The 21104-nt window shown below is 49.6% G+C and overlaps 1 protein-coding gene across 2 annotated transcripts in view; it reads left to right on the top strand.

Moving 5' to 3' along the window:
- Positions 1-8197: 8197 nt before the first annotated feature.
- PC (pyruvate carboxylase) overlaps positions 8198-21104 on the top strand; it is a 96740-nt gene continuing 83833 nt past the window's right edge. The window contains exons 1-3 of one of the 2 annotated variants that reach the window (XM_044259787.1): positions 8198-8269; positions 8828-8946; positions 12934-12971. The gene's annotated coding sequence lies outside the window, so the exon portion shown is untranslated. The remainder of the gene's footprint in view (positions 8270-8827; positions 8947-12933; positions 12972-21104) is intronic. The other variant, XM_044259785.1, reaches the window with a different exon arrangement.

The raw sequence follows: 21104 nt of genomic DNA, 5'->3' as shown, positions 1-21104 counted from the left end.
GGATCGCTGGGGGACATCATGGAGCTGCTTACCCACAGACTGGGATTTTATTATTTTTAAAAAATGTATTATTTATTATTTTAAAAAAGATTTATTTATTTTCTTGAGAGGGAGTGTGTGTGTGTGTGTGTGTGTGTGTGTGTGTTTGCACATGCACACCCACGCAAGCACAAGTAGGAAGGAAGGACAGAGGGAGAGAAAACCCCAAGCCGACTCTCCGCTGAGCACAGAGCCAGAAGGGACTCCATTCCAAGACCATGAGATCCAAGCTGAAATCAAGAGTCAGATGCTTAACCAAGCCACCCAGGTGCCCCAGGTCTGTATTTTAAACCATCATGCTGCCTGAGTTTAGAGCCTGGCACTTCTGTGTGATAGCTCTGTGTTTGAATGAGTGGCTTAACCTCGTGTGCCTGTAATTGATCAGCTACAAAGTGGGGAAAACACCTTATTTCACCCAACCTAAGGTGGTATGAAAGGGAGCATTAATTCATACATCATTAAGAAAGAATACTCAGGGCGCCTGGGTGGCTCAGTCGGTTAAGTATCTGCCTTAGGCTCAGGTCCTGACCCCCTCACTCTCCGGCTTGTGCTCTCTCTCTCTCACACAAATAAATAATAAAATCTTAAAAAAAAAAAAAAGAGTACTCATTTCCCATTCATTGGAAGATGCAGTTCATTTCAGAGAGGTTAAAATGGGGGGGCGGGGGAAGTGGTGTGCTGTGAAATTACTGAAACACATTGTATCTCTTTCCTAAAGTGGGTTCTGGGACTTGATACACAGGAAAGCTACAGATGGGCCCGCCCACCAGTTATTCTTTCTTATTAGTGGGCCAATGAAATTAATCCTGGTCTACACACTTCAAGTGAGACTTTTTAAAAAAATTTTTGATGATACCTAGGAGTAAGGCCCAAAAGACAAGGGATTCTCATACATATAAAAACAGACGCAGAGCGCTGATAGTGCAGGAAAGGAGGATGGAGACCACATTTGGTTTGGGGTAGGGAGAATCTGGGCAGGCTGCCTGCAGGAGGTGGTGTTGGAGCTTAGCCTTGAGAGCAAGATGGATTGGTGCAGTAGAGATGGGGGCTGAGATCCTATGGGCGACCAGAGCCTGGGAACACACAGGGTTACCCCCAGGGTGGGAGAAGAATCTGGAAAAGCTGATGGAGCACAGTCTCTAGGGAAGCCTGGAGATGGAGATGGAGTGTGTCTTCTGTTGCAGGAGCCTTACGTCTGTGCTTACATTTCATCTTCATACTACTCTGGAGCTTAGCCCCGTTTTTCAGATGAAATAACGGAAGCCCAGAGAGGTGAAGCAACTTGCCCAAGGACACACAGTCAGTAGTGGATCTTACATTCTTCCTCGTGGTGTCAGACCAACAAACGGAGGCCTTAGCAAATGTGTGACCACCCTTTGTGGATGGTCTTCACACACCCTACAGGATGATCAAACAGAACTATGACCCAAAAGGTTAATGCCCCTAGAATCTTCCTTAAAATTATGATGCCTGGCAGAAGGGTGGCGAGAGACTGTCCAGATACACATATTTAATTTAAAATTCTGTATGTTTCAACTGATAATTCATCTCTTTCCCTGAGCAACTCTTATAGTACAGTCTGTGTTGGGGGAACTAGTTAGTTCTTCTGCTTCAGAATAATGGCACCAGATGTGTTCATGGTTGTGGTTTCCATTGCCCCACAGGAGGCTAGAATGCCAGGCTATCAGGTTCAATGTCAGACTTTGGCATCATTTGCACTTGGAGAAATCAAGCAAAGGGAATGATAAATTTTAATAATGCTATTGGTTATAAAAGCTCCCATGTTCTGAGCCCTCATTCTCTGCCAGGTGTTGTAGGGCTTCCTACATGTAGTCCCAAAGAATCAGGGGAAGATTATTTTTACGTTACATACAAAACAATCGGGATCAATTGGTGTAGGGTCCCGGAGCTCACAGTATAGGCGCTTTTGCAGTTTTTCTAATATGTGGGACCTGATGGCTGTTGATGGTGAGCCTGTCCCTTCTCCTGTGAGAGCCTCCTTCCTCATCTGTGAAATGGGTGGGTCCCACTGGAGTGTCCCAAACGCCCCTTGTTAAAAAACACCAGTTGCTGGTCCCCATCACAAGCCCCCTGCATGGACAGGGCCTGAGAAGCTGTCTACACAACCAAGACCTAGGTGATCTGTATCTTGTGGGAAATCTTGGAAACATAATTGCTCAAGGCCCTTCTGCCTCTGAGGACTGTGATTTTAGGACTCAGATTTCAAATCAAAGCCCTCCCTTTGAAATTCTGAATTCTGCACATTCTTGCCTTTTCTTTTCCCTCAAGGCAACCCAGTGGAGCCAAAAGACCACAGCCTGGGAATCAGGGGACTGGAAGGCGAGTCCTGGCTCTGCCCCTGACTAGCTCTGTGATCCAGAGGGAAGTCTTTCCTTTCTCTGAGCCTCAGGGGGAGAACCAGAGGAGCTGGGGCTTGGAGTGGGGGGAGGGGAGGATCTTACCCTCCTCTGCCTTAGCCTATGAGCAGCAGCCTTGGTCTGGGCCTGAAGTACTGTGGGGCTGGGATTTACAGACCAAGGCCCACCTTCATAGGTAGAAGGTTTGACCTTCTTGTAGAGATCCCATGACGGCATGGGCTCTACAGGCCCAGTGGGCCAAATAACCAGAGTAGGAGGAGGCCAAAAAGACAGGGTATAGGAGTCTGGTCCAGGTCCCTGTGTAGGAATCCCAGGTCCCTAGGAGTAGGTGGTCTGTGGGCTTAACTAAGCCTGGAGACCGCAGTGGGGAGGCATTGGGATTTAGTTTCCTCCAACCCCAAAACTATTTGGGTGGCCACGGCAAGGGTCCAGGGCAGCCTCTTACAGTTGTTCAGTTTCTGCACTGCACAAATACTCTTGGCAAGCTTGGATGGCAATCCAGTCCATGCTTTGCCAGCTCAGTCATGTGCTGGCATGACTCTGCTGCTGTCCTAAGAAGGGCCTCATCCCCAGGATGCCGCCAGAGGAGCATTTTTTCCTCATTGTCACAGGTGCAGCATGGGTCAACGGTGTTGGTGGGTAGGTGGGGCAGCCTGGACACTTGAGGACCTGCCCGGAGAAGAACAGATCTTGAACCACCTCCATCCCCCATCACACACCTCAGGGGTTCTGGGCTGCTTCGAAGAATAGAAGCCACAACTCCAGCCTGTGAAAAAGGGCAGGCTTTGTCCATTCTTCTCACCTCCTCTTTCCATCGTGAAGTATTTAACCCTGAGGTCTCACCAGCAGTCCAACTATCTGAGGTTCCAGCTGCTAGTATTTGGTTAATCTTTTTAAAAAGTAACTTTCTGGGTGCCTGGGCGGCTCAGTGGGTTAAAGCCTCTGCCTTTGGCTCAGGTCATGATCCCAGGGTTCTGGGACGGAGTCCCGCATTAGGCTCTCTGCTCTGCAGGGAGCCTGCTTCCCTCTCTCTCTGCCTGCCTCTCTGCCTACCTGTGATCTCTATCTGTCAAATAAATAAATCAAATATTTAAAAAAAAAAAAAAGTAACTTTCTGAGGCACCTGGGTGGCTCAGTCATTAAGTATTTTGTCTTCAGGTTGGGTTGGGTCGTGATCCCAGGATTCTGGGATCAAGCCCGGCATCTGGCTCCCTGCTCAGCAGGAAGCCTGCTTCTCCCTCTCCCATTCCCCCTGCTTGTGTTCCCTCTTGCTGTGTCTCTCTCTGTCAAATCAATAAATAAAATCTTTTTAAAAAAGTAAAGATTTTTTTTTTAAAGTGACTTTCTTTTGTCTCCCAGGACAGGGGATCTGGGACATCTAGGTTGTGCTTGCGAGGTCCTCAGGGAAGCCTTCTGGACTGTCACCAGCGAGAGATGGCTTCATGGTGGCTGTTACAGTTTGAGGGACCTACCTGGGTGCTTCTGCTTATCCTAACTGCTCTGGGCCTTCCCCACAGCTCCCACCTCAGGCAGTAATTCCTGAACTCGCTCCACGCCTTCATCCTATCATGCCTCCCTGCCTTTGTTTAGGCTCTGTATGGGATTCCTTTTACCAATAAATTTATCTGATAAGCTCTCAACTTATCTCTGCCTGTCTATCTATCTATCTACGGATCTATCTATCGTCTATCGACTTAGCATAGGCATCGCCCCCTCCAGGAAGCCCTCTACACCCCTCTCTTGGGGTAAGGAATCCCTCTTTGGGATTGCACTTTGGCCATTATCTCTAGCACAGCACTGCACTGTTTTGGAATTCTACGCTTTGAGGTGTGTCTGCCCACTCTGGTCTCAGAGCAGCTTGGTGGGGGGCAAGTAGCTCCTTTTTCCATTGGGTGTTGCCAAAATGGCGGTGGAGTGACTGTATCTCGTTGTCTCCTGTTCCCCCTTCCTCCTTCCTGGTCTGGGGCACTGTAGAGGCCTCCCTCCTCAGACTCTGCTCCTCCCGCCAGCCCGTGCCCTCCCCCTCTTTAGCTCTCCCCTTCCCCTTAGATGTGGTGCCCTCTGAACTCGCCTCTCTATTGGTGGATTCCACTCAGCCTCAGGGATTGGCTGATGACTCCCATTCCTTCATTTGCTATTTATTAAGCATCTGCTGTATGCCAGACTCAACTCCTGTAGTGGTAACGTTCAAATGTGAGAAGGGAATGGGAATACAGAAGACAAACACAAACCAAGAACTTTCCAGAAAGTGACTGATACTAAGAAGCTGTAAGGCAGACATAATCCTAGCTTAACAGGAGCCCATGAGCTGCTCTGCAGCCACCCCTGGACCCCTCTCTTCCAACTGAGCTGTGCTGCCTGGGCCCTATACACCAGAGAGAGACTGCTCTGGTGTATAGCTCCTCCACACTGCTCTGAGCTGTCTTTCCTGCCTCATCTTCCCCTGTAGCCTCTTAGGAACTCAGCGAAGTTTCCCAAGGTTTTGGTGGCCTTAAAATCAGCTGGGGGTTGAGAGGCACCCAGGTGGCTCAGTAGGTTAAGCATCTGACTTTGGCTCAGGTCCTGATCTCAGGGTACTGGGATCGAGCCCCACGTTGAGCTCCACACTCAGCTGGGTGTCTGTTTGTCCCTCTCCCTCTGCCCTTCCCCACTTGTGCTCTCTCTCTCAAATGGATAAATAAAATCTTAAAAAAAACAATAAAAAGAGGGGCACCTGGGTGGCTCAGTGGGTTAAAGCCTCTGCCTTCAGTTCAGGTCATGATTCAGGGTCCTGGGATCAAGCCCCACATCGAGCTCTCTGCTCAGCGGGGAGACTGCTTCCTTCCTCTCTCTCTGCCTCTCTGCCTCCTGTGATCTCTGTCTGTCAAATAAATAAATAAAATCTTAAAAAAAAAAAGAATTAGTTGGGGCTTTTGATACATAAATAGAAGATAAAAAGATTCTTGGGCCCAACCACCAGATTTACTGAATCCTTACTGAATTAGGGATGGGGGGAGGCAGGATCTGTTTTATTTTTATTTGTTTTTTTAAACAATATTTATTTATTTATTTATGAGAGTGCGCATGTGCAGGGTGGGGGGTGCAGAGGGAGAGGGACTAGCACCACCCTGAGATGATGACCTGACCCAAATCAAGAATCAGACGCTTAACCAACTGAGCCACCTAGGCGTCCCCTGTTTTGTTTTTAAGGAGCCTCAGGGGGAGTATTATTGTCAGAAAGCCAAGAGAGTAACTTCTCTTGGTCTCTTAGTGGGTCTCAACACTGACCCACATTAGAACCATTTGGAGAACTTCTTTTATTTTATTATTTTTTTAAAGACTTTATTTATTTATTTGACAGACAGAGATCACAAATAGGCAGAAAGGCAGGCAGGGAGAAAGAGAAGAGGAAGCAGGCTCCTCGCCAAGCAGAGAGCCCGATGCGGGACTCGATTCCAGGACCCTGAGATCATGACCTGAGCCGAAGGCAGAGGCTTAATCCACTGAGCCACCCAGGCACCCCCTCATTTGGAGAGCTTCTTAAACTAGCAACGCAATGCAGGGATCTCATTCCCCAGAAAGGGATCCAAGTAGTATTCTCCTGGTCATTCGAAAACCTCTGAGTTGGTGAGAACGACGGAGTGGCACTCAAGAGTCTGTGTTTCCTACTAGCAAGCACCCTGTCCCAAAGAGATTCTATCACTCGTGGTACGGAAGCCCATACAGAGGGATGCTCGAAGTCACGTTAGGCTCTCCACCCAGGTTTTGTCCGGGCAGTTTTCTCCATCTGGGATGGACTATCCCTTCTAACTGTCCTCTCAGGGAGCTCAGCCTGGGCGTAGGACAAAGCCCCAATGGAGAAGTGTCTTGTTTCCTAATCTAACTTGAACTAGATAATTTACATGCCTGTGTTAACTGTTCAAAATCCACACTTTTTCTGTTCATAGCAGTCCATTTTCTAGTTCTCAATTAGTTTCTTTGTTCAGATCTCTGCCCGGTGGTTGTTGACATGGGAATCACCTGAACCGGGCTGGAGCCACCCGTTCTTTGCTCCAGACCCACAGGTTCACAGGGACCAGCCAGGGCTGACCTGACCTTCATAGCGCCTACAGCATGGCCAGCCCTAGAGCAGGGCTTTGCCTTTCCTGAGGGACACAGGGTCCACATTTTACATGTGCACAGTGAGGGATATAAGATACAGGCAGAAAATGTTGAAATCACGAGGTAGGCATGCTAGATGAATAATAGGGGACTCAGTGTCTATCAAGTTCATCTGCTTATTTATTTCTTTATTTGAGAGAGAGAGAGAGAGAGAGAACGCACAAGCTGGGGAAGCTCCAGACAAAGGGAAAGGGAGAAACAGGCTCCCAGCCGGATCTAGATCCCAGGACTGTGAGATCATGACCTGAGCCAAGGGCAGACACTTAACCAACTGAGCCACCCAGGCACCCAGAGTCCGATGGCTTCTAAGAGGAAATTCAATCCAGAGAGGGAGGGGCCCTGGCCAAGGTCACAGTGCTTTAATTCTTTCCAGCATTAATGAAGTTCTGATGCAGGAAGTGTCCTAGTACGGGCATCTAATAGAATGTAAGCTCTATGATGTGATGCCACAGGGCCTGTCTTTTCACCACTGTGCACTGGCATAGCACTAGGCTCATCATAGGTGCACAATCAAATCAATTGTTAATCGAATCACTATGTGGATCTGGAGAACTGGGATTCTAATCCTTGCTCTGCTACTAAAATAACTGTGTTGGACTGACCTATGTTGAAGTTCAGCCAGTTAGGTGGAAGGAAGGACAAGAAAGTTGGAGAGATAAACCAGTCAGAGAATATGACAGACATGACAGGGAATGGAGTTGTAATATTTCTCCATACTCAATCAACAATTTCTGGTTAACAAGATGTTCTCATAGTCCTTGATCCTTACCGCGGTCTGGAAGCGGGTTATTTTTCCTCCATGCCCTGATTACCATCCGGTGTACCCTATATTTTATTATGTCTTTTCTCTCAATGTAAAGCAGAGATTTTGTTTGGTTTTGGTCACTCTCATATCTCCTAATTGGCAGAGAGCCCAGCTTATGAAGCTTTCTGTTTAATCAAGCCTTCTAAACCTTCTAGGTCCCCACGGGTCTCGATTTGCAGATTAAGAAACTGAGGCTCAGAGTGATGAGTTTGCTTGTCCAAGGTCAAACAGAGACGGACTCTTGCCCATCACCACCACTCCCACAGCTACGGGACAAAATCACGCACACCCGTGTGGTACGACTGCCATCTCCTTCGCCCTGCCCTTCGCAAACCCTTTTCCTCTGCCCTCTTCCCCGTCAGTTCAGTGCATTTAAGTACAGGCCAGATATCTTGAGTCCCCGTGCGATCTGTTATGCTTGCGGCTTTGGGAGACACGTGCTACTCGGGTGAATGAATCGCACCTCCCCACCCCCGCCGACAGCCAATCACAGCGCGCCGGAGCCCAGTTACTTCCGCCTATTGCGGGCGGAGGCCCCGGCGGTGCGGCCCACGTGGGCCTCTATGGACAAGGGAGTAGGCGGTGGTGCGGCAGGGGCGGGCTCTCTCAGCCTCCTCACCAATCCCGGGACCCGCCGGCGACGCGAGGGGCGGGGCTGACGTGGGGCGCCAAGGCTTAAACGTGACGGGTAGGCGGGGCGTAGGGAGGAGTCCTGAGCAGGGAGCGGTGAGTGACGGGAGTTACCGTCCAATAACAGGAGGGGATGGGCTGCCTGAGCCAATAAGAAGTCTGTAAGGCGGGGCCAGGACTGCAGCAAGTTCGGTTGCGCGGAAACCGCAGCTGTTCCCTGTCAGTGGAGGTAGCGGCGGTAGAGACGGTGGCGACGACTTGCGGCGGAGGCGCGGAGGTGAGTGCCGGCGGCGCTGCGCACCTTCCTGTACTCGCGGCGGGTCGGAGCGGGTGGGCGTGCGCCAGCGCCGCCGCGGGGGACGCTTATGTAAGGGTCGTGCGCGCCAAGGCGGTGCGGGCTCCACGAGTGACGGCTGGAGGAGACGGCGGCGGGCGGTGCGAGACGCGACGTGCGCCGCCCCTCCCTCCCCTTCCCTCCCCCTCCCACGGGGATGGCCGACCGGCGCGGGTCCACCCCCGCCCTCCTCCCTGCGCGCGCACGCGCTCCAGAGACCCTGCTCTAGGGTCCTGTCGCCCGGACCCCGGCCCGCCTCCCCGCCTGGTTTCGATCGCCCCGCGTCCTCGTCGGCGGCCGGCGGCCTTACTCCTGCCCTTGGGCCCATTTTGCAGATGGAGAAACTGACGCACGGAACCCTCAAATGCCAAGGGCGAGGTCCCTGAGGGTTGGAACCCAAGTCTGTCAGAATCGGGAGCCCAAGCGTTCCCCAACGTACTAGAAGTTGCTTAGCCCTGAAGAAAGCCGTGGGGTGCAAGGCGAGGGTTTTCTGTGTTCCAGGTGCCTGCACTCCGACTGCCGTAGGGATTCTCGTAGTAACCTTGTCGGGATCCTCGGTTCCATGGATTTCGGAGGGGGAAGCAGCGGTTCGTCCTAGGCTGCTCCGTGAGGAGGAGGAGGTGGGGCTGGACTCAGCCCGTTATTCTCGGGCTTGTAGCAGTTTACAAAGTGCACTGGCCGGGGGCGGTGAGGAGCAGCGGGCGGTCCTGGAAGTTCCCTCCTGGGCACGGAATCGGAGCCCAGGCTTTGAGGACCTGCCCTGGCAGGTTCTTTCCAGCGGGACTTGTTTCGTGTACTTTTGAGTGAGTTGTTTCACCTCTCTCGAGCTCTTTCCTCCTCAAACACATGCTGGGGTGAGGTCAAGTCCCTAGGCTCCAGGCAGCTTTGAAACACTCAAAATCGAAGCACTCCTTTTGTGAGCGAGAGGAGGCCAGGGCTGTTGTCCCCATTCTGCAGCTGAGAAAGCTGAGGCTCCAGGAAGTGCGGGTGTTTGCCAGATCCCAGTGTTAGCCTCCAGTGTCTTTGCCTTCCTTGGGGCCAGCAGCCCTGGTTTCCCTTGCCACCCTTTCCCTGCCTGTGATGCAGACACTTCTGGTGGGGTTGGATGTGCTTGGCGTTTGTGGTTACTGTCAGTGACAGCTTTTCTGTTTGCCCAGTGCTCATCCTAAGTCTGGAACTCTCCATGGCATTCTTTTGCACCCCTACCATGTTGGGAGTCCTAAACTGGGCATTGGAAGAAGACTTCCGAGGTGAGGTTAATCCTTGCCCTAGGACTGCTGGCAAACCGGGGAGAGAAAAAGAAAAAACCTAACCAGTGAGTCAGCGTGCCACAGAGAGCCCAGCGTGGATGCGGCATGGTCTCTAGGAGGCCCCTAGGAAATCCAGTAAAGGCCCACAAATCAGACCACACACCAAGGCCAGGGAGAGGAGAAATAGGGGAGATTGGGGCAGGCTTCTTGGAGGAGGTGAGTCCTGCATCGTCTTCAGTTCCACTGGATCCTTCGGTGAAGAAGCAGTGATTGGATTTGAGCAGTCCAGGTTTTATTATGGAGGAGAGTTGAGTTTAAGCAACTAAAACCTGTAAGGTAAAGTCTGAGGAAGGTGTGCGGAGAAGATGGGAGGAATCGCACTTCCCACTTGAGTAGGAGTTTGGCCGGGCACGTGGCAGAGGGGAGATGTAGCAAGGTGAGGGCGCTTGCTATGGTGCAGAAAAGGCAGAAGTGAGATTGGGTTCTGCAAGTGCAGAATGGGGGTTGGTTGGGCTCCGAGGGCCCAGCAGCTGCAGGTAGTGTGTGTCTGTGTTCTGTGTGAGCAAGCGGCCTCCGGTTCTTAGTGGCTCCCTGCCCTGCTGGAATGGGCTTTGTTCACCATAGTTGCTCAATATCTGTTTGTTGAATTGAATTCAGTTGCCAGCCAAAGTTTCCACAATTTGTCCCAAAGTCCCCTCTGTGCCTTATTCCCTATTCTCTTTCCCAAAGCCTGTGCCAGTTCTCACTTCCAGGATCATCCTTCTGGGAAGTTCGCCCTGGTGGGTAGCCTCCTGGACCCTTGCTGCCTCTGATGTACCAATACAGGCCACCTGCCTTTTTTTTTTTTCCTTTTCTTCTTTTTTGCCCTCTTCTTTGCTTTCTCCTTGTTTCCCTTCTGGCACCCAGTGCTGTGCCAGGTGCCAGTCCTCCCAACAGTGCTCACAGAGGCCCTGGGAACATGGCAGGGTAGGCTTCAACCCAGGACATTCCAACTTGCAGTTCTCTGTGTCCCTCTGCCCTGTGACTTGTCAGTGCTGTGGACAAATGTTTCAGGTGAATTACTGGAAATGGCTCAAATTGGAAACCAGTGAGGAAGTTGGGGAACCAGGAAAGGGTCCCATTTAGGAACTGCACTGATGACTGTTCTAGGGCAGCAAATCTGGGAGGAAGGCCTGGGCAGGCCCCAGACCATGCAGATCTGTCACTGGCACGCTGCCGTATGAGCTGGACACCTCCCTTGAGTAGACAATTTTCCTTGAGGATTAGGGTGGGCCTTCTTGTTGGCTGTCTCCCAACAGCACCTGACCCTCTTCTGATTGGGCCCTGACTCCTCCCATCCCGAGAGAGAGTACCTGTCTGCGGGCTACTTTCTCACCGGAGGCCTCCTTTGCAGAAGTGGGCCATTTTGCCTGTTAATCTGAAACCTCATCGGGGCCTGACTCACTCTCCCTTGGTCTCTGTCCTAGTTGCTTCTAGTCTCAGTTGTAGACATGCTGTTGAGCTGCCAAAGGAGTAGGGTGCCATAGTAGATGTAGGAAATGATGGAAGGAAGAACATTCCTCTTACCCACTGAACGAAAAGATGTGAGGCCATCTCTTGGGTTTTTTCTTCCATTTCTCTCCACAGGTACCTTCTTCTGCCTCTGCCCTCATCTGAGACTGCTTGCCATCATCCCAGACTTGCCTTTTAGTGTCCCCCGCGCCCCCCCCCGCCCCGTCTTGTTCCTTGACATCCTTGTTTTCTCTAACTCTTCCGGACTCAGGCTTTCCTGCATTATTAAGTCTTGACAAGTCTGTTCAGTTGGATGTGGGCTTTTGCTAATCCCACCGCATGTATTACTTGGTGATGACAACAGCCCTACAACTAAGGGGCTCATGTACACGTCCGCCGCAGGCCGCCAGGCCCGGGGGTCCGTGCCTGGTTCCCTCTCCTGTATTACCCGTTTTGATCCTCTGTTAGCTTGCCCTCGACAACTTGCTCCTGGGCTTTTTGGGAACAGAGCCTGTACCTTCTGGCATGGCTGCCTCATGCAAGGTATGTGCTTGATAAATATTTTATTGACTTGAATGCCCCAAAGATTTCGAGCCTTGACATAATTTCTTAAGGCAGCTGATCTTAGAACATGGATTCAATCCATTCAGCAGCTTGCTGGCTTGTGTCTCCATTTTGCTCTTTACTGACCAATGGCTAGAGCTGACTGATGGGTATGGCTTCTGAGAAACAAGTGGTGCAGAGGCGCTGGGGTAGCTCAGCCCATTAAGCATCTTGGCTTCTGCTCTAGTCACGGGCTTGGGGTCCTGGGGTCATGGGATTGGCCCCTGTCGGGCGCCATGCTCGGCGGGTCTGCTTCTGTACCCCCTGCCACCCCTTGTCACTTGCTCTCAAATAAGTCAGATGTTAAAAACAAAAAAAAACCCCAAGTGGTCTGTAAAACTCCAAAAAATGATGGGCTTCTTTGGGTCTGAAATAAGGGATGTGCTCTCTTGTGTGTATGTGTTAGCACTAAAGGAAAAGATCTGAGGAAATAGGGAGGTAGGAGACCTATCAGCTCTCAGGTCACATAAGACAGTTCTTAATTAGTGTCAAGTTGCTTGGTGAGACAGGAACCAGGCTCAGGGAATCCAAGGGGTAGGTAGCTCCTGAGGCTTCCAGACGGCTCTGCTGAGAAAGTGGGCGTGGGCTGAATGGAGGTGGGTAGTTAGAGAAAACACTTCGCATAAAACAATAGGGACGCCTGGGTGGCTCAGTGGGTTGGGCCTCTGCCTTCGGCTCAGTTGGTGATCTCCATCTCAGGGTCCTGGGGTCGAGCACCGCCTCGGGCTCTCTGCTCAGCGGGGAGCCTGCTTTCCCCTCCCTCTGCCTGCTTGTGATCTCCGTCAGGTGAATAAATAAAATTAAAAAAAAAAAAAAGTTTTTTAGAACTTTTCGTTCTTGTGTGGTGGGTGCCAGAAAAGGGTTTTACTTTAACGCTCCTTACGAAGCACGTTGGCTCATGTCTGACAGCGTCCTTCGTACCAGGCTTCGTGCCCGTGGCTTGTGTGTGTTGCGTCACGGGGAGCTCGGCAGGCTGGGCGCTGCGCTTCTCCCCATTTCACAGATGAGAAAACCGGCTTTGACTGGTTATGGGAATGGGTGGCTGAGAGGCATGGGTGGGGCCCACACTGTGGGACACGGGCCAGGATGCTCTCAGCCCTGTGCTGTCCTGGCCCCCCACCCCCACCCCCCGCCCCTGGTCCCTAAGATGGAAGCAGAGGAACAGGTCACTGGATTCTAGAGCTCTGTTCTTGCCACTCCTGGGTTCTCTGGGGGAATGCCTGAAGAAATGAAGATAACACTTCTCTTTTTCTTTTACTTTAGATAGCAGCTGCCTTCTGAGAGCCAACAGAAAACTGAGGGTAAGTCCGTGCCTGATTCCAGGCCGCTGGGATGCTCGTGGGTCTTCTCCAGGAGCAGGTGTAGAGGTTCGCAGTCCTGGCATGTCCGTCATCAAGTTCAATAAATAAAAGAGGCCGAGCTCTGAGTTTCAGAAAATAGAAGCAGTCCTTGTCTGTTCCTGATCTCTCGTGGTTTACCCGGGAAAGTGACATCTGGTTTTCCGCTGGCCTCAGTTGGTAGCCGGCAGCCTGTGCAGGCGGCCTGACATCTGGAAGGGTGTGGCTGGGGAAGCTAGTTAAGGGGGGCGCAGCAGAGCTTCTCAGGACCACAAGAAGCAGGTCTAGGGCTGGGCAGTCTCAGGGAAGACCCCTTGAGTCAGTGGGTAGAGCAGGCAGCTGGGCAGTGGGGGACTCGGGGGGGTGTGAAGCTGGACCTGGGAGGGGCTCTGTCGGCTGGCTGTAAAAACACTTGACCTGTGTTTCCAGACAAGGACACCCAGCCTTCGGGAGTCCCAGCGATAAGGGGGTGAAGGGGCGAAGTTGGACCTTCTTTGCCCTCATAGTGCTCCGGCAGCCCTGTCCCGTGAAACCAGCTGCTGCTCTCGCACAGGGTTTCCCCGATGCCCGGTCTGAGAGCATCTCTCCCCGCAGCCCAATGCCGAGGCCCCTGGGCAGGAATCTACCTAGTGACCCAGTCCTGTCTCCCGCTGCTTGTCCAGCACGAACGTCCTGGCCTGGCCCGAGCCTTGCTCTCCGGCTTGCCCACCTGTGTCTCAGGCACTGATCACGGCTCTTCCCCACACCCGGAGGCAGGTCGCTTCATAGCCAGGTGCTCTGGCGGCTTCGTGGCTCCCAACTTTCCCCAGAGCTCAGACTCTGTGCTCAGGGCGAAGCTTCCTTGGCGTTGGGATTCTTGAGTTTCCACCCATTGTGTGGGGATTTTTCTCAGGTGACCGGTCATGACCCAGGTGTTGTTCTGGCATGTTCTGAGACGTTCCCACAGCCCTCTCTAGTTCTAGATCTTGGACCAGCCGTGGCCGGTTTCCACTCTACGTTTGTGTTTGCTTTGAAAAGCCTGTGGAGTGGGGTGCCTGGCTGGCTTAGTGGGTAGGACATGTGACCCTTGATCTCAGGGTTGTGAGTTCAAGCCCCACATTGGGTGTGGAGCCTGCCTTAAAAGAAAGAAAAATTCTCATCACATGAAAAGCGGGTAGAGTAAAGGCCTGCTTTATGGCCATGGATACGGATTTTTGATGAACTGTACCCTCCACAAAGGTTCCACTGCCCTGTTCTCTCTGCTTGCTTGCGCCTTCCTGTTCTTGGTTGATGGAGTTGAATGTTACTGCCCTTACTTGCATCCCTCCGCAGAGAGTGGGGAGAGTTGGGTGAGAGCCTAACCACCTGTCTCACGCAGCTGAGAAATGGGGGCCCGGAGAAGGCTGATTAGCAGAAGCCAAGATTCTGGCCTTCCCCCCGCTTCTTAAAGAGTGCCCTCTTTTCTTATCTGTCTTCCCCCAGGTCCATCAGTAGCAAGGGAGCATTAGTTGCCAAGAAAGGCTGCCTTTGGCCATGTCATCTGATCTGTTAAGGCTTGTCTAGTGCTTCATCCCTAAGTCCCCGCCGAGTCCTTGGAGTTTTCCTTAGTTACTGAACTAAGACTGCCACAGAAGGTGGCTGCCCTGTCCTCCTCTGCTGTCTCCTTGGTGATCCTAGAGGGAGGGGGATGGGAGTGTGGTGTTGTTGTCGTCTTAGGTAGCATGCCAGAAGGTGTGACGGAGGTCATCCCAGCTTCCCCTCATCGCCGCCGCCACGGCCACCGCCGCTGTCCCGAAGCTCCTTATCCCGATTGGCCTGCAAGCCGGAGAAGGGCGGGCGGATAGCCAGGGCTGCTCTGAGTGCGTTTCCACCAGCTGTGTGTGGAATGGGGCCAGACTCCACATGTGGCAGCTCCCCTCCCCACAGACATCCATCCCTGGCTGGGGGCTTAGGGAAAATTCCGTGCTCTGTCTGTGCTGAGTCATGCTTAGTCTCACAGGATCTGTGTGGCACCTTTTGCATGTCTGTCACTGGCCAGCCCAGGGTCTGGGAGGGACTGTGGTTACTCCGGAGCACGCGTGCTCTGATCTGTTGTATTTGCACATCCGTGTCTGCTTCAAGTGCTTTTACTGCTGTGCTGTTCATCAGTGTGAAATTTATTAATATGACATCGTTAATAGTAAATGTATTGTTTATTCTGGAGAGGGTGGAGAGGGGCAGAGGGGAGGGAGAGACAATTTTAAACAGGCTCCATGCCCAGCATGAGCTGACATGCGGCTCAGTCTCACAGCTCTGAGATCATGACCTGAGCAGAAATGAATAGTCAGATGCTTAACCAACTGAGCCAGCCAGCCGGTGCCTCTAGTCTTTTAAATTTTGCTTTTAAGTAAAGCCTATAGATTGTTCTGTTTATGATTCTAGAAAATTTTGATGACGACTTGATTCCTTTGTGAACTTAACTCATTTGAAAATTTTAAATTGAATTTGTAAATTGCATTCAACTTTCTTTAATTGTTTCAACACTTCCAGTTGTCTGCTTAACAAACATCCCTAATGCTTAAATAATCCCTGTAAGTCTAATAAATTAACCTGACTGTTAAATTTTCTTAAACATTTTTTTTTTTAAGATTTTATTTATTTATTTGACAGAGATCACAAGTAGGCAGAGAGGCAGGCAGAGAGAGAGAGAGAGAGAGAGAGAAGCAGGCTCCCTGCTGAGCAGAGAGCCCGATGCGGGGCTCTATCCCAGGACCCTGAGATCATGACCTGAGCCGAAGGCAGCAGCTTAACCCACTGAGCCACCCAGGTGCCCCTTTCTTAAACATTCTTAATATTGTTTTTTTTTTTTAAAGATTTTATTTATTTATTTGACAGAGAGAAATCACAAGTAGATGGAGAGGCAGGCAGAGAGAGAGAGGGAAGCAGGCTCCCTGCTGAGCAGAGAGCCCGATGCGGGACTCGATCCCAGGACTCTGAGATCATGACCTGAGCCGAAGGCAGCGGCTTAACCCACTGAGCCACCCAGGTGCCCATTCTTAATATTGTTTTATGTTTTAACATTTTGAAGTTACTCTGCTCACTTCATTGAGGTGTCGTTTATATAATAAGTCGCTCATCTTCCGTGTACACTGTATATACATACGGGGAAACATACATATACTGTATGTTTCCCCGTATGTTTCCTCTTGTGAGACCTTAACCACAGTTAAGACAGTGAACACATCCATCACCTCTGAAAGTGTCCTCATGCCCCTTGGTAGGCCCTCCCTCCCACTGCTCTCCGCTTCTCCCTTCCCAAGTACCCACTGAGCTGCTTTCTGTTATTGTAGATAACAGTTTGCATTTCGGGGAATTTTACATAAGTGGAATCGTAGATTATGTATCCTTTTTTGTTCGGCTTCTCTCGCTCAGCACACTTATTTTGAGATTTGTCCGTGTTGCCGCACCCATCAGTAGTCCTTTCCCTTTAGCAGGCCAGTATGTGGGTGCCCCACAGTCTGTTTGCTAATTCACCTGCCGTTGGTCATTTCATTTGTTTCCGGTTTTGGGTGGTGCCAAATAAAGCTGCTCTGAATGTTTGTGTCCAAGTCTTTATCGGGCACATAGTTAGTTCCTTTCTCTTGAGCAGTCATGTGGCGGTGGAGTGGCCGGAGCATATGGGAGGTGTGGATGTGACTGAACTTGCCCAGTCTTCTTCCAGAGTGGCTGTGCGGTCTTACACGCCCGCCCGTGGCATCCGAGCGCCCGTCTCGCCACATCTCGCTGGCACTGGACACGGTCAGTCCTCTAAATTTTAGCCATTCTAAAAGACGTGTGTTGGTGTCTTGTGGTTTCAGTGTGAATTTCCTTGGTGGCTGATGATAGTGAGCATCTTTGAGTGTGTGTACTCGTCATCTGCCACACTGGTTTTAAACTTAATAAAATTCTTCCTTAAAATCATGTCTGATTTTAATCGGAATCTTGAGACTGACTTGTTAATTCTGAACAGACCGAATTCCCTTGAATTGAAGTGCATAAAATAACAGATACATGCAGATTTCTTTACTCAAAATTATAAATACTATAGTTTCTATTTTCTTGGGTGTGTTTATTCTTTTTTTTTTTTTTTTAAGATTTTATTTATTTATTTGACAGAGAGAGAGGTCACAAGTAGGCAGAGAGGCAGGCAGAGAAAGAGGAAGAAGCAGGCTCCCCACCAAGCAGAGAGCCTGACGCAGGGCTCGATCCCAGGACCCCCGAGATCATGACCCGAGCCGAAGGCAGAGGCTTAACCCATTGAGCCACCCAGGTGCCCTGGGCATATTTATTCTTAATGCTTTAACTTCCTGGAATTAAAGAATCTTCAATTGCTTAGATTTCAAACTGTAGTAAGTTATTTTCTTAAGCAACTTCAGGAGTTTCTTTCTGGACTAGATGACATTTCGTTATAATTCAAGAGATTGCTGGCCAGGATGAAACTAGGTCTTTTCCTTTGAGGACACCTGCTAAGCAGTCCTGATTCATTGCCGTTTTGCTCCCAAATGGGAGAGCCTCACAGCCCATATGTCCCAGATCAAAGCATCACATCGCCTAATCTTCTTGCCACGGAACTCCACACTTTTCCACCCAGGGTGCCATACCGTGTGACTGGATCACTGGATTCAATTAACCTATTTAAGGCTTCATTTCTCATGCACTATGGCTGCAAAATAGGTGGAATTAAAAGTACAAATTAGGTGGAATTGAGGTTCTGTGTATCTTCCAGCACTTTCTCTGACCAAGGGCTATCTGTAAAATCAGGCCAGTGACCCAGCAGTTCTAGAATTTCGAGTCCCAGTCTTCTGGGTCTAGATCTGGCATTCCATCCCCCACCCACCAACTGCTTACATCGTCTCAAATGAAGAGAAAGGGAGGCTGGGACTTCAGAATACAGCTGGTTTCCGGTCAGTCTTGGTTACCAAGAAATCCTGGCACCAACAGCCCACGCCTGCCTTTTCCCTTTCTTCAGGTTCACCTTCCTAGAAATGGTGAGAACCCTGGCGTCACCCTGACCTTGCAGGACAGGGCTACCGGTCTCTTTGGAGGGGCCATTACTGTCAGATTCTTTTTATGGATTTGTTGTTAGATGATGAATGTGGACTTGCATTCCCATCCTCGTCACTGAGTGTGGCCTCAGGAAACTTTGTGGGTAGTTAGTGGGATCTGGTTGAAAATGCTTTGCTGTTTGAAATACGACAGTCTGTGTTCAGCTTTGGCTCTGAGTTTCCCCTTCAGGTGGTGAAGCGGTAGTGTGAGACCATGTAGAGCGTATTGGAGTTTATTGATGGCGGTGACCTCCCTGCGCTAACAGAATCTCTGTTCAGAGAGAGAGGAAGGGGCGCTCCTCCACCACAGGCAGGGCATTAAATGACGGGGGACAGAGAGATCACACGTAAAACTTAGAGTAAATCAATAAATAGAGCATTCAGCACAGCAATGTCAGTTCTAGACGTGACAAACTGGGCTGTTCAGATCCACATGTTCATAGCAGAAAATGGGAAACCGGGGCACCTGGGTGGCTCAGTTGGTGGAGCTTGTGACTCTTGATCTCAGGGTTGTAAGTTCCAGCCCCACATTGGGTGTAGAGATGACTTAAAAATAAATCTTAAAAATGGAAAAAATGAAAGAAAATGGGAAACCACCAAAATACACATCAAAAAAGTGTCACCGCATGTGTAGTCTGTTCAGTGTCATATAGCACAGCTTTGAAAATAGCCCATGTTACCCTAATCAAACTTGCTTTCTAATTTGTTACCTTAGAACAAGATGCTTTTATTGAAGAAAGGTATATTATGAAACAGAATGTGTAGCATCTCCTTTTTGGTTATTTTGGAATGCTATACCAAAATTGTTTCCCTGGATGCTGGAATTAGAAAATTACGTGTTTAAATTTTTTGTTTGTTTGTTTTGCTGTGTCTTTTAATTTTGAATAATCAGCTTTTAAAAAAAAATACAGAGAAGGGTGCAACTCACAATACTATGTGGCACTTAAGAGCAGGGACTGGGTTTCAACTATCAGAATTCTTCTCTTTTGGACGCCTGGGTGGCTTAGTCACTTAAAGCATCTTCCTTCAGCTCAGGTTATGATCCCAGGGTCCTGGGATCAAGTCCTGCATTGGGTTCCATAAGATTTTTTTTTTTTTTTTAAGATTTTATTTATTTATTTGACAGACAGAGATAACAAGTAGGCAGAGAGACAGGCAGAGAGAGGGGGGGAAGCAGGCTCCCCACCGAGCAGAGAGCCTGATGTGGGGCTCCATCCCAGGACCCTGGGATCATGACCTGAGCCGAAGGCAGAGGCTTTAACCCACTGAGCCACCCAGGCGCCCCATCCATAAGATATATTAAAAAAAAAATTCCTCTCTTTACTCCTGTTCTCCAACAGATTGTTTGGGGGTGATGAAAACCTTTTTCTAAATGCTGTATGAGATAGAGATTCCTGGGAAATAGTGAAATAAAGACTTCTTAAAAGATGTACCTTTCTGGGGGCACCTGGGTGGCTGAGTGGGTTAAGCCTCTGCCTTCAGCTCAGGTCATGATCTCAGGGTCCTGGGATCGAGCCCCACATCGGGCTCCCTGCTCAGTGGAGAGCCTGCTTTCCCCCCTCTCTCTGCCTGCCTCTCTGCCTACTTGTGATCCCTCTCTCCGTCAAATAAATAAATATTAAAAAAAAAAAAGATGTATCTTCCTAAAGAAATGAAAAAAGCTGGCAAAAATTGTCAAAATCATCTTTTTCAGAACTAAGGGAATTAATGGCTTGCAGCAGTCCAAGGAGAAATGGCCAAATCTTTCTTTCAACAGAAATTATGAGTCCTGCAAAGAAACAAGAATGGCATATACACGGGGTATAGTTCCTGACGGAAACTATCCCTAAGAAAGCTAATTTGTTGGACTTTATTATAAAGACTTTGGATCAGCTGTGTTAAAACGTGTCTAATGAACTCAACTATGAGAACAGTGCCTTGCCAATTACGATAGAAATTATGAAATTATGATAGAAATTATGGAAAAAGAACCAGAAAGAAATTCAGAAGTTGAAAAATATAGTAGCTGAAATGAAAAAGTCACTAGAGGGGCTGAAGAGTGAAATAAAGGAGGCGGAAGAAGGAATCCGTGAACTTGGGGATAGTTGAGGTTATCCTGTTGGAGGAATAGAAGGGAGCAAGAATGAAGGATAATGAACAGAGACTCAGATGATTGCAGAAAACCATCAAACCTATCAGTGTTATTACACAACAAATTCAGTAAATTTGGAGATGTAATTGGGTTTTAAGGCATTCATGAATTGGGCAGCATCCAGGCTAGCAAGTAGAGGGGAGCTCTGGGGAGTGGTACCTGGTATTTACAGGAGGGAGGGTGAGGCATGCCATCTTATTAGGTGGATTGCCTTATCTGTCTCTGGGGGTTGTAAAGGCAGATGTGACAGATTACCTCTAGTACTAATCAGAAAATTCCAGATTGATTGGTTTAAGATTCCACTCCTAGGGAGGTTGACACTAATTAAGTCTTGGTTTGTCCCTCCTACGGGCACACAACACCTCTTTGAGCCTGTGGCTTTTTCTTTTTTCTTTTTTTTTTTTTAATGTAGCTCTAGGCCTAATGTGGGGCTTGAACTCAAAACCTCAACATCAAGAGTTGCATGTTGTACCGACTAAAGCCAGCCAGGCCCCCCTGTAGCTTTCTTCTAAACAGTGTGCGCATGTTGGAGTCCTAGAAGGAGAGGATGTAGAGAAAGGAGCAGGATGAATATTTGAAGAAATAGTGGCTAAAAAGTTGCTAAATTTGATGAAAAACAAAAATTTATGTGCCCAGGAAGCTTCAAGAAATCCAAGTAGGAAAACACAAAGAGAGCCATACCTAGGCATCACAAAAGAATCCTGAAAGCAGGGATGCCTGGGTGGCTCAGTGGGTTAAACCTCTGCGTTTGGCTCAGGTCTCAGGGTCCTGGGATGGAGCCTGCATTCGGCTCTCTGCTTAGCAGGGAGCCTGCTCCCTGCCACCCCCTGCACTGTGATCTCTCTCTGTGTCAAATAAATAAATAAAATCTAAAAAAAGCAGTCTTGAAAGCAGTGCTTAACCAACTCATCACTAACAAGGGAT

This window comes from Neovison vison, chromosome 7, assembly GCF_020171115.1.
Source record: "Neovison vison isolate M4711 chromosome 7, ASM_NN_V1, whole genome shotgun sequence".
Lineage (NCBI taxonomy): Eukaryota > Metazoa > Chordata > Mammalia > Carnivora > Mustelidae > Neogale > Neogale vison.
Note: the sequence above shows the minus strand (reverse complement) of the source record. Positions and strands in the feature narration are given on the sequence as shown.